Raw genomic sequence first — 12,167 nt, 5'->3', positions numbered from 1 at the left:
AATCCCAGCACTTTGGGAGGCCGAGGCAGGTGGATCACGAGGTCAGGAGATCCAGACCATCCTGGCTAAAATGGTGAAACCCCATCTCTACTAAAAATACAAAAAATTAGCCAGGCATGGTGGCGGGTGCCTGTAGTTCCAGCTACTGGGGAGGCTGAGACAGGAGAATGGCGTGAACCCGGGAGGCAGAGCTTGCCGTGAGCCAAGATCTCGCCACTGCACTCCAGCCTGGGTGACAGAGCGAGACTCCGTCACAAAAAACAACAACAACAACAACTACTACTTCTGAACATTTTATTCCCCTTTAAAATGGAAACAATCATATCTACCTGAGTTTAAGATATTTTATGAGAAAGCCAGATGTCATCAATGGGGCAGGAGAAACTAATACACATTATCAGGGCTGTCAGATCCCAAGGGACCTGAATGCTGATATACCTGACATATAAAGACCATTTTCTCCCTCTTTATCCTTACTGGAGGAGCTCCCAGTTTTGTTTTGTTTTGTTTTGTTTTGTTTTTAAGAAGGAAGCAGTTCTCAGCAGCCAGCCCTGGTAAAGGTACTTCATAAAATATAAAGGACCATACCAACACTGGGGGATATTCAAGTGCAAATTAAATAGGTCCATCCCACAACTTATATGAAGGGCCCAAAACATTCTCATCCAACAAAAGAAAACAGAGGTGATTTTTTCTCAAGTTCATTCTGGGGTAGTTTCACCCCCATAAGCTTCCCAAACCATCCTTTTCTTGACCTGGGTATGTCATCCCCATCACAAGACCCTTCCTTTGGTTAGGAGCAAACAGAAGACATGAGCTAGTTGCCTGTGGAGTCAACTCTTCCTAGTCAGAAGGCGGCAGAATGACCAAGATGGAAACCTGTTCCACAGGTCCTTGCCCCCTGATGTAACTGAGTAGCAAACTTCAGAGTAGACCCCAAACACACACCACAGCTCCCTGGGGAGGCTGAGGGGACATCTGAACGTTCCCAGCAAGGCACATTGAACAAAGTACATCTTTTACCCACTTCCCACTTGGTAGGTGGGTCTGTCGTTGAGCGAGCCCAATTTTCCAAAAGGCTGGAGCCGCCCAGTGTTCAGCACCTCCAGACTCAGGGCTATGCTTGGCCTAGTGTCCCAGCTCCATTCATCTCTTGTCCCTCTCAGAATTCAATTCAGATCACCTTTTTGCAGACTGAATCTAAGCCCAGGCAGGCCCTGGTCTGTCTTTCCTTTTCCTCCCGCCTGTCCTCACCCTCTCACCACTTTAGAGCTAAGTGAATACAGTTTTCCAAATATAGTTTTGCAGCCGGTATGCTAGGCCTCCTAATGAGCCATGATAATTGCTTCTGCTATTTTCCAAAATGAAAATCAACCTCTGAAGAGCAGCTGGTTTGTTGTAATGTTCTCCTCCCTCCAGTTACATTCCACATTCCTGCAAGTCAGTCAAATCCCAGCCTTGACTGCCCCATCCATGAGCAGGGCCTGTGGGAGAGGGCAGGAGGAATGTGCTGATGGTGAGGAAACGGGCCTCGCCACTTGAATAGGCGAGCTATTGTGTCCCTTTTGTATTTAAGGGACTAGAGAAAGAGAAAGAGTAGGGGGAAGATCTGGATTTGTTTTTGAATTCTAACATGTCTTATTATGTGTTGTGCTTATCAATGTATCTGAAAAGATAACCAAGTTTTTAGATGACAGAGCAAAGATGGTTCCACTCTCCTTTTTTCAAGAATCGCTCCAAAACAATAAAGAGAATGAGAAACAATAGTGAAACCCATATTCTATAAGGGCAGGAGACATCTGTAATCTGGAACTGCAATGGATGAAGATGAGAAACCGATGGAGGAATGGGAGCCACTTATTAGATCTCTGGAAAGTCAAACCCAAGAGCCAGGAGGTGATACCATTGTGAATCAGGCTGACTTCCCACTGCGGAAAACAGGGAAGTCTGGAGAGTTGACAGATCCACATACTGCATTGATCAGAAGTGAACATGGAACTGAAAACAGCCCTGTAGTAGAAAGATAATAACACCAGGTACCATTTGTGGTGCACCTTTTCTTCCTCTTTACAAACATTCTCTCATGCAATCCTCATGACAACAGCAAAAGGTATTATTTCCCTCCTTTTATGGATGCAAAATCTAAGGCTCAGAGGGAAAAAGTCTTTTGTCCCAGATTGCAAAGAGAGAATAAGACACTGCATCAATGTATGTATCCTTAATTCCAAAGCCCTACCACTAGACCCCACCACCTCTCTGGGTAAAACCGAGCCATGAGTGCCCAGTGTACTCATGTTGAATAGGTGGCCAGGGTGACATATGCCTAGCAATGGTGATGGCAGGGACTGGGTAGGGCTCATGCTGCCTAGGCTCTTGCTTCACTCCTTGGCACAGCCATTTTGCCTAAGCTGCTCTATTGTTTTGAAAATGCTACAGAAACAAAGTCTAACCACCTCCCCCTTGTCATCTGCAACAGGATCTGATCTGGTGGGGCACTCTTGCTGGGATGGGGTACACCTAGTCCTAGAAGGTGGGTTCTTTCAGTTACTAAGAGTCCACCAAACACTCTGGCCTGTATCCTGGGAGGGAGGATGGATATCAAGGAAACAGCTCATCCCTTCTTACCCTCTCCTGTTTACTAATGCCCTGTTACCTGCCCTGCACCAACCAGAGTAGGCTGCAGATCCCACTGTTGCTTTTTCCCCCATTGGATCCACTGGTCACCCAAAGTGCAAAAGTCTGGGTGAACCCAGATCATGAAGAAACAAAGCGCACAGTGTCAAAATTGCAAAATAAAGTCTTCAGTGTCTATTCTCTAGTTTGTTCATGGTGCAAAAATCTATCATCAGACACTTCATGAGAATCTACTATAAAAGTATTCACTCTGTTAGGCATTTTGGAGGTGAAACAGACCAAGGGCATGGTGTCTGCCCTCAAGAATCCGTAATCAGTCAGAGAGCTGCAGCATCAGCCCCTGAAAAGAGAAGGAAAGCTATCAGGCTGTGTGTGATTAAGAGCTTGTGGAGAGCTGTTCTGAGTTCTGAAGTTTTCCTCGTGGACTGTTTCTCTGGCTTTTCCATTAAATTGTGAATACTTTGAAGGGAGGAGTTCTTGTTTTTGCTTTTCATTTTTGTATTTCCAGTGCATGGCAGTGTGTGGGGCACATATCAGCTGCTGAGTGAACATTTGTCAAATGAATGAATTAATTAATCAGTCCATCAATCAATCAGTATGTCCAGAGGAAGGAGTTCTGCAGAGTGCAGAGAGCTGGAGTGGGTAGGGAATGCATTCATGAAAAGATGGGACCACCGCCAGGTAAGCAGGTATTATCCAACAACTCCATAAAACCAATGGAAACTTCCAAAGGACAAGACTCCTAGCATGGAAATCAGACTTGTCGTAACAGATTTTGGTGAGACTGAAGGAGACAAGCAGGGGTGACACCAAGGCAAGCCCTTTCCAAAATGTAAGTACAAAGGCAACCATGAATAAAAGAAATACCTAGAAACAGTTATCTACTTGGCTGTAAGTATTGCCACTGCATCTAAATTCCCATGTCGTGAAGACAGGGAAACTTGTATCATACATTTATCTTTACTCTAGAGAGTCAGTCTAATTATTATTGGCCTTAATTCATACCCCAGGCAGCTGCAACAGTCTTTGCCTACCATCAAATAGTGTTTCAAAAGGTGTGAAATTCTTTTCTGGCATTGAATAACATCAGAGCCATGGATTCTATTTACTACTTACACTGAGATACCCAGCAAACAGGGCCAAAACAACAACAGCGACAAAAGAAAACAACTTTGAGAAACCAAATTCTGCACATGTTACTGACAGGTAAATTGAACTGCTGGTTATTCCTTCATTCAATATTTATGAGCATTCACCAAACAGGCACTGGCCATGCAGCAGACAGAGCATGGAGATTCAGTGGAGAATAAACACACAGGGTTTCTGCTCCATGGACTTCAGGTTCAGGTATCTGTACAGGCACTGTGATTTCACTAGCTTTTAGTACTTCTAAGACAGGGATCAGCAAAGTACATCCCACAGGTCAAATTCAGCTCATCGCCTGTTTTTTACAGTCTTTGCACTAAGAATGTTCTCTGTACTTTTAAATAGTTGAAGAGAGTCAAAAGGATAATATTTTGTGACATAGAATATTATATGAAATTTACGTTTGAGTGGCCATAATCCAAGTTTTACTGGAACACGGTGAAGCTTATTCGTTTATGTATCATCTACAATGGCCTTCATGCTACAACAGCAGAGTAACTGTGGTAGGTTCTATATGTGGGGCCCACAAAACTGAACTTTTAATTTCAAAAAAATAGTTTGCTCACCCTGTTTTAGGCTAAATTTTCTCAAAATACACTCCATAAAACATGACTTCTGAGGAACATTCAGAGTGTTAGATATTTTTAGAGTTTCATTGTCAATATATTTTAAAACAATGTGTTATAGAAAGTTTCAAAAGCTTCCTCCTTACTCAGTATCTCTCTAATTTTGAGCATGCCAAAAAACATGTAAGATAGTGCTATAGGTTGTGGGGTTTCCCAGACCTGCTTGTATATTTGTTTATTTTCAGGAAACATAGCACCACTCTTTGGGAAATGTTGACCTCGGTAGATTTCTTGGTCATAGGTTTTATTTGTATTATTTCTAAAACCAGTTGCCAAAAATCCACAGCAGTATCATGGAATAGGATAGTGTTCTACTTAGAACTGAATCTGAAGCCTCTTGCTCCCAAGCATAGTTTGATTGTTCTCAAGGTTTCCAGTTTGATTCCAGCCAAAGACTTAGGTATTTGGTATCTATCTATCTACCATACTTGAAGAGCTTCCATATGCACCCTAAAATGAAATTGTGTGAGAAGATTCCCATCCTCCATGTGTAGGGTACGCTAAGAATGGGCGGTTCCTGATCTATACGAGACTACACCATAGCCAGGCATCGCTTCAGCTCTGTGTGATGGAGGCCCCAGGATGAGCCCAGGTCGGGTCAGCATGCTGGGACACTCTAGAAAACAGAAGTTATATTGTAGGGGAAACTGAGAAGCCTCTTGGGAGAGCATTAGGGGAGAAACGAACCAGTGACAATGAATCTGACTCAGTAAAATGGTCATAATTATTCTCTGGGAGGGGCAGTCCTAAGAATAGTGTGGTCTCAGTCACTCAGATGTATCTTCTGGCCCAGTACCCGCTGGCCACTTGTTTGAGTCCTGTGAGGAGAAGGCAATTGAGGAAGGAGGTTGTAAATAAAAACTAAAAGAGCTCTTTCTTTAAACTCTTAAAATCTTGTGGGTTTAGTGACACTGTTTCTAAGAAGGATGCATTCTTCCCACCGCATTGCAAGAATTTGGTTTGGAAAGTACTCATGGCACTGGGGATGCTGCTGCTCAGATAGCCAAGGTCGCATAGCAGCGCTGCCTGCTGGGGGCGCTGTTTGCAATGGAGCAGCCGCACCGCACCACCTGCTCAGCAGGGCAGTGAGGGCAGGAAACCGTCAATCAGCAAGGGGTGACCTGGCCAGGCTGAACACCCAGCGACTCCAAGCCGGAAGAGCAGCAGTTGAGACAGCAATCAGCAGGAGCAGAGATTTTGGTATCCAGTGGGACAGACAGTGGGGCAAGGGGAGCAGCAGGGGACAAGCAACAGTATCTGCCAAGCCCACACTTATTGATGAGCACAAGAGAAACCATCTACTGTCCCGGGGTGGGGGGGTGGTCCCAGAATCCTTGGGGGTAGTATGCACGGGGTTGCCATCCAGCCTTATGCTTGTGACTTTGTGACTCAGAGCTAGTGATATCTGATCTCATTCCTAGTCACAGATTGAAGGAGCTTGGGGAGGTTTGGATTTCTTCTATATACTCATATAAACACAAATAAACTCACACACTTGCATGTATATCCTATCCAAGATATGTGCTATGAATGTAAATGTTCACACATACGAAAGCTGTGCTTGTATATGAAATCATAAATTGTGAAAACGAGGTGGGGGTGGGTGGGAGTTGGGTGAGGGGTGTCTAAGCGGGTGAATCTTAGGGTCTCACCATTCCTGCTGCTTCTCTGCTTTGTGTGTTATGTGCTTCTACATAAGATTTCTTTTAAGAAAGATTTTCATGGCTAAAAAACAGTTTTGAAAACTCCCTCAATATAATCCAACCCTATCATTTTATAAATGAGGAAATGAGTACACAGACAGGTTCAATGATTTGCCTGTGGTCACGAAGACAAAAGTAATGAATTAAGGGTTCAAGTCCAGTGTTTTTTTGTTTCACTTTGTTTTCCTATTACAGCTTGCAGAGGAAGAAAGAATATTCACTAAAACAAAAAGCCGAAATATATTACAGAACTCCGTCTGTTTCTTGATTTTAATGGTTGGGGGTTTGAGAATTGGCTTATTAGATCTTTTAATTTTTCTAGCTATGATTTTATAGCAAAAGAAATATTAGCTATGGGGGCAATAATGTGGATTAAATTAACAGTTTTGTATCAAATGACCACATTTAATACAATTTAAAATTTAACTTTAAAGTTGAATTTAGACTGTACCAGACATATTGTACTAATCAGAAATGTATAACAAAATGAATCATTGTGCTTTAGAAAGGGACTTGAAAGACATGGAACTCGTTTTCTAAGCACAGTAGGAAACAAAAATGATGACAACAAAGTTTGAGAAGAAATTCACAAGGAAACGTTGAGAGAGTAGAATTACTCACCCTGGAGAAGAGAAAGCAAAAAAGGTGAATTTTTTTTCCAGGAATCTAAAATGTCTCTTAACAGAGATGTGCTACATTTCTCATTTCCAAGGAAGACAGAGTAAGAATAGACCTTTACAAAGCACCATGAGAGATTTGTGTGGTAGAGTCAGTAGAACGGTGATATGGACCTTGGTGGTCCTCTAGATCATGCAGTTATAAGGACTAGAGATAGCGCTTGTTAAGTGCCCAGGACAGGGAGAAATGGTAGCTATTGTTATAAACTCAGAAGACTCACAGTCTCTGTTATTTCAGGAAACATCAAGCATCACCAGATGGTGGAGGCTGAAGGCAGTTCCCCAGGGAGTCATAGCGGGTAGGGAGGAGAAGGCTGGGGTGTCACTTTGGATAGGTGTGTTGAATGGTCACTTAGATTGCACCCACACCTCAGGGCTGTTACCTAGGTTTGGGTAGAATGCTCTTCTATGCCCTGCCCCTGCCTCTGCCTCTTCTGCTATCCAAATAGAGATTCCCAGCTGCCTGCTGTTCCCGCGCCAGAAGTCTATGGATGGGCAGTGGAAATAAGGCAGGCCATTTAAAAAAAAAAACTTTAGGTGCATCTGATGTCCTAATTTCTTAATATGCTGCAATAAACATCTGAAACAGTATAAAATTCTGGACACAGATGGTTATCACAAATACCACCCCCTAGGTCACCATTTTTCTTCATCATCAGAGAAGGAATCTGTAGCTGGTGGCTGTGGGACACACGGCAGCTCGAAAGTGGAGGCGGCCACATCATCCCAGAGGGGGCTGTGATAGGGACATACTCATGGGAAAGGTGATGGAGATGGTGCACACAGGAATTCCTAGCCTACTTGTGTAGGGAAAACTTTCTCTAACCGTGATTTTCCTCTGCACTCACACCACTACAATCATCAGCACAGAAGACTTCCATGACCAAATGCATGGGTTTTTTCCCCCCACAAACAAAGCAGCAGACACCAGCTGTGTGTCCTCTAATTCAGTTCTGACACCATCTACCAGGAGATGCTGTAAGATCCCGCAGATTGAGGGCTTAGTCCCCAAAACTGCCCCCCAAAAAGGCGCAAGTGTGGCCCTCTCTGGGACTTCTGATGGACCGGCTTCAGGTTGGGGTTCCCATGACCCCCTTTTTGGATTTGATTGATTTGCTGGAGTGGCTCACAGACCCTAGAAACACTATTACATCTACCGGTCTATTATAGAAGATATTGCAAAAGAAATGGATGAGGAGATGCATAGGGCAAGGCATGGGAGAAGGGGGACGGAGCTTCCATGCCCTCCCTGGGACGCCACCCTCCAGGAACCTTCCCGTGTTCAGCTCTCCAGAAGCTCCCCGAAACCTGTCCTCTTGGGTTTTTCTGGAAGCTTCATGACGTCACCATTCCTTTCCCTAGGATATAAGGTGAGACCCTCTCATGGAAGAGTCTTAAGACCCACAGTCAGAAAGGTGGGGGAACATAGCGTGAAAGGAGGGCAGGAGGTTAGAGGGCTGCCCCTGAGGCCTAACCCCACCCAACATTACAACAAAAGACTAGAACAAGGGCTATGGGAGTTACGAGCCAGGAACTGTGGATGAAAACCAATATGTGTCCTAACACCACACTAATGCTTAGTACCTCGGCAGTGTACACAACAGGAGAACAGGACACTATCAACTGTTCACTTGTCGGTCTTCCAAGCTCTGTTTTCCTCCAAGTTTAGATGCAAAGTTCCAGTTCTGCCCTATATTCCAATTCTGCAAAGAATCAAGGATCAAAAGAGCTGCACAGAATCTTTTTGAGCAGATGGAAAGGGGAAGAGACTCTGGGTTATTTTAAAGTATGCCCCTGGCTGACAGACAAAATGGACTCCCTGTGGCTAACTGAGGTGCTCAGGGTTCAAACAGAACCAGGCAGCCATAGCTGGGTGAGGGAGTGGTCATGTACTCTGTGAGCTCAGAAAGATGTAAAAGTGTCACCGGACCTCCCTTCTACAATCAAGCCAAGCCAATTTCTGTTGTCAGTGCCAAGATAAACTGCAATCAGAACCATGCCCCAACACACACACACACACACGCACACACACGCCATTTGAAAGAAACATCTGACAAGAGACTTCTGGGTTTGGGCTTGGAAACCGCCCAGTCAGGGCTCCACTGTTTGGATCAATCAGAACTGAACAAGTTTAAATCCTTCATTTGCATGAATAAGCCAGATCAAGAACCAGGGCAAGAACTTTCCCTATTTAAGCCAGACCCTCCCTTTGTTCCTTGGTGAGCCCACTTTCACTTATGATGAAGGCTGTGCCTCCCCAGTCTGCAGATCGTTTTTTATAGAAAATAAAACTCTCCCTTTTTCCTCCATAGAGCTCATGGTCTTCTAATAACAGTTATTACTGATTTTTTTTTTTCTGTCGCACATGAAAAGCCATAGTACAATGCCTGGTCCCTGGTGAGGAAAATGATCGATAAATAATTCATTAATATTAGCTGGTAGTACACATAGACTCAAGCGATACCAGACATCAGTATTATCATTACTGAAATGCTTTCCACCGACACAGATATTCTCTGGTCTTCCTTCTTTCTTCCTCTCCTCCTCTTTCAACTTCCCTCCTTCCTTCCTCCTTTTTAACTTCTTGCCACCTTCAAGGTTATTCAAGGATCAAGATGTTAGAGGAGGGTCAGGTTGTCATAGAGTGTCTGTCTAATTCTCTCCAGGAGTGGTCACAAATAGAGCCTTCCAAGTGTGAGGGGGGACAATGGTAACATGAATTGACTGAGTACATATCAAGTCTTACACTGTATACTTCACATGCACTAACTCTCCTACTCTTCACGACAAGCATGCAAGGTATGTCTACAATTACAATGGAGTTGCACACATTTGGCTTATTCAACCTAGACAAAATCAACTGTGCATACTTGACCAAGAGAGAGGGATGGAGGAAGAGGACCTAGAGGATGAATTTAGTATAATTTGCACAAGTGATTTTGCTCCCAATTCCACTCAGTGAACTTAGACCCAAAGAATGCACAAGATGTGAGTTCCCTCAAACTATCTCTGTTCCCGGGATGCTTCCCATGGTGTGAACATCTCACAACACTAGAATGATTCTGATGATTCAATTTACAATCTTAATTTTTTTTCATCCAAAATGGCCTGTAAACTGAGGCCAAGAATTTGATCTGTTTCACTGTGGAAGAAAAGCTGGCCATATATACCCACTGGGAGATGATTTAGGAGAGAAACTTTATAAACATTTTGAAGAATTATCAGGAATAAATTTTGTCTGGGCATGATAACTCAGGCCTGTAATCCCAGCACTTTGGGGGGGTCAAGGAGGGCAGATTGCTTGAGCTCAGGAGTTCAAGACCAGCCTGGCCAGCATGGCAAAACCCCATCTCCACAAAAAATATAAAAATTAGCCGGGTGTGGTGGCTCACGCATGTAGTCCCAGCTACTTGGGAGGTTAAGGTGGGAGGATTGCTTAAGCCCAGGAGACAGAGGTTGCAGTGAGCCGAGATCATGCCACTGCACTGCAGCCTAGGTGATAGAACAAGACCCTGTCTCAAAAAGAAAATAAATAAATAAATTTTGACACCTGCTATATCTTGCCTCATGTTTAGTTTTGTCTCATAGATGACACTTCATTTTATCTCCATTTTACAGGTGGGAAAATAGAGGCTGAGAGAAATTGAGTAACTTGCCTCAAGCCATATATTCGGCACCGAGATGTGATCTGAGCCAGGTGAGTCTGGCTCCAAAGCACATGCTCCTTCTGCTCAAGTCCAGTTCAGCTCTCTCTTTAAGTCCAGTTTCAGATGCTCACCTTCCTCTTGGCCATCACCTGGCTGTCTGCATCATCTTGCTTTCCTCTCTCTTCCAAAGCCTCTGCTCAGGGCTATCTTCACAGTCATCAGGGGCCAGGATGGACATTCAGCCAGCTCACACTGGGCCAGCCATACTGGGCCTTCATCTGTTGCAGGCTGTCATCTGTCCTAATGGCCACACTGCCTTTCCAGTTGTTGGGATATGTATCCTAGTGCCCAAGCATTACTCCTTGTCACCCTGATACAATAGTAAAGAGAGATTTATATAAAACAAAAGTAGCATTCTAAGTAATTTTAGAATGGCTTTGCCACTTAGGTCATGGATGGTCACTGACATCTTCATTTTCCAGAGCCAACAACTGAGGTCCAAACAGCGTGCCTTGCGCAAGGCCACACAAGAGGTAAGTTGGGACCTGAACACACCTGATTCTGTATCATTTCATGCTCATGTTTGTGCCCTGCCCAGGAATCCCCAAACCCACCTGCTTCAGTCTTTGCTGAGAATTTACGGTGACAATTTATGGGACTCTCTTCAGGAGAATGACAAGTTGCAGGTGAACTCTTGGAACAAATGTGGATTGTCTTGTCTTCATTTGGAATGTATGACAAACTCATAGGGCCATGTCAGAATGCAGAGTGACTGGGGGCTTCAGGACCCCGTGGGGGTGTGGGGGGCATTGTGTGTCTGCCTTGTTTTGATCCATTCTGCTGCTCCAGATAATGGCACTGGCTGTACCAGTGGCCCAGATCCTTCACTTGCAGAAGAGCTTCCCAGAGAGGAGCAAGCCCTCCTGCCGTCACCTCTGGTGTCATCCTATAGGACATTAAAACCAACTCAAGATTGTGTTGAAAACTGTTTTCCTTTTGAGGATGCTAATAAGAACAAGATCATATCAATGGGTATGGATCATGGCAGGATTTTCCTTCAGCTGAGTCTTTTAATGAGCCGTTTCATAATGAGGGCTGAATCTACACACAGTATCTACATGCTAGCCAAGGTTTAAAGACTTTTATAATATTTTCCTCCATTCTCACCCCCTTCGAAGCCCTGGCTTTAATTCTTTTAAACAGTAACATTCATTGGCTGTTAAGTAAAACAGGAGAGAACACAATAAATTTATGATATTTTGAGAAGCTATGCCAGTTCTCAAGCATTCAGAGAAACAAGCTTGGCTTTTATGAGGTAATTATGATTTAGTGTTTTCTCTCGCCCTGTTGAGTCTGTGAGCTGCCTCTAAAATGGATCTGGAATGAATGTCAAAGTCAGGATTTACAGTCAAACCTTTTCAACATATAAAGTACAGGAGAAGTTTATTGTTTTGTTGGTTTTTTTTTTTTCTAAGCAATAATTCCTTCTGCATTTGTGTGCTGTTAGGTTTTGTAGGATTTCTCCCCTCCCATTTGAAATGGTATCTATAAATTACTTTTCCTGATAAGGCTGCAGTATCATCAAAAAGTGATTGTCTTTGCAAGCAATCATGACAAAGCATGTCAATTTAAATCATTTCTTTCTCTTCCTCTCACTCTTTTTTCCTCTTACCTTCAACAGGAATCTATCATTTCAATGTTTCCACCCTTTCAGAAATGAGCAGGAATTGACTA

At 43.7% G+C, this 12,167-nt stretch overlaps 1 long non-coding RNA gene across 2 annotated transcripts; it reads left to right on the top strand.

The window, feature by feature from the left end:
- Positions 1-8,944: 8,944 nt before the first annotated feature.
- Positions 8,945-11,723, top strand: LOC134730540 (uncharacterized). Of its 2 annotated transcripts, none has more exons than XR_010112329.1 (5): positions 8,945-9,005; positions 9,453-9,585; positions 10,405-10,483; positions 10,916-10,966; positions 11,283-11,723. It is a non-coding gene; the product is annotated as an uncharacterized LOC134730540 (long non-coding RNA). The 2 variants fall into 2 exon arrangements; XR_010112328.1 differs by having other exon boundaries at positions 10,882-10,966.
- The last annotated feature ends 444 nt before the right edge of the window (positions 11,724-12,167 follow it).

This window comes from Pan paniscus, chromosome 5 (genome assembly GCF_029289425.2).
Source record: "Pan paniscus chromosome 5, NHGRI_mPanPan1-v2.0_pri, whole genome shotgun sequence".
NCBI lineage: Eukaryota > Metazoa > Chordata > Mammalia > Primates > Hominidae > Pan > Pan paniscus.
This window is presented reverse-complemented; position numbering and strand designations above follow the sequence as displayed.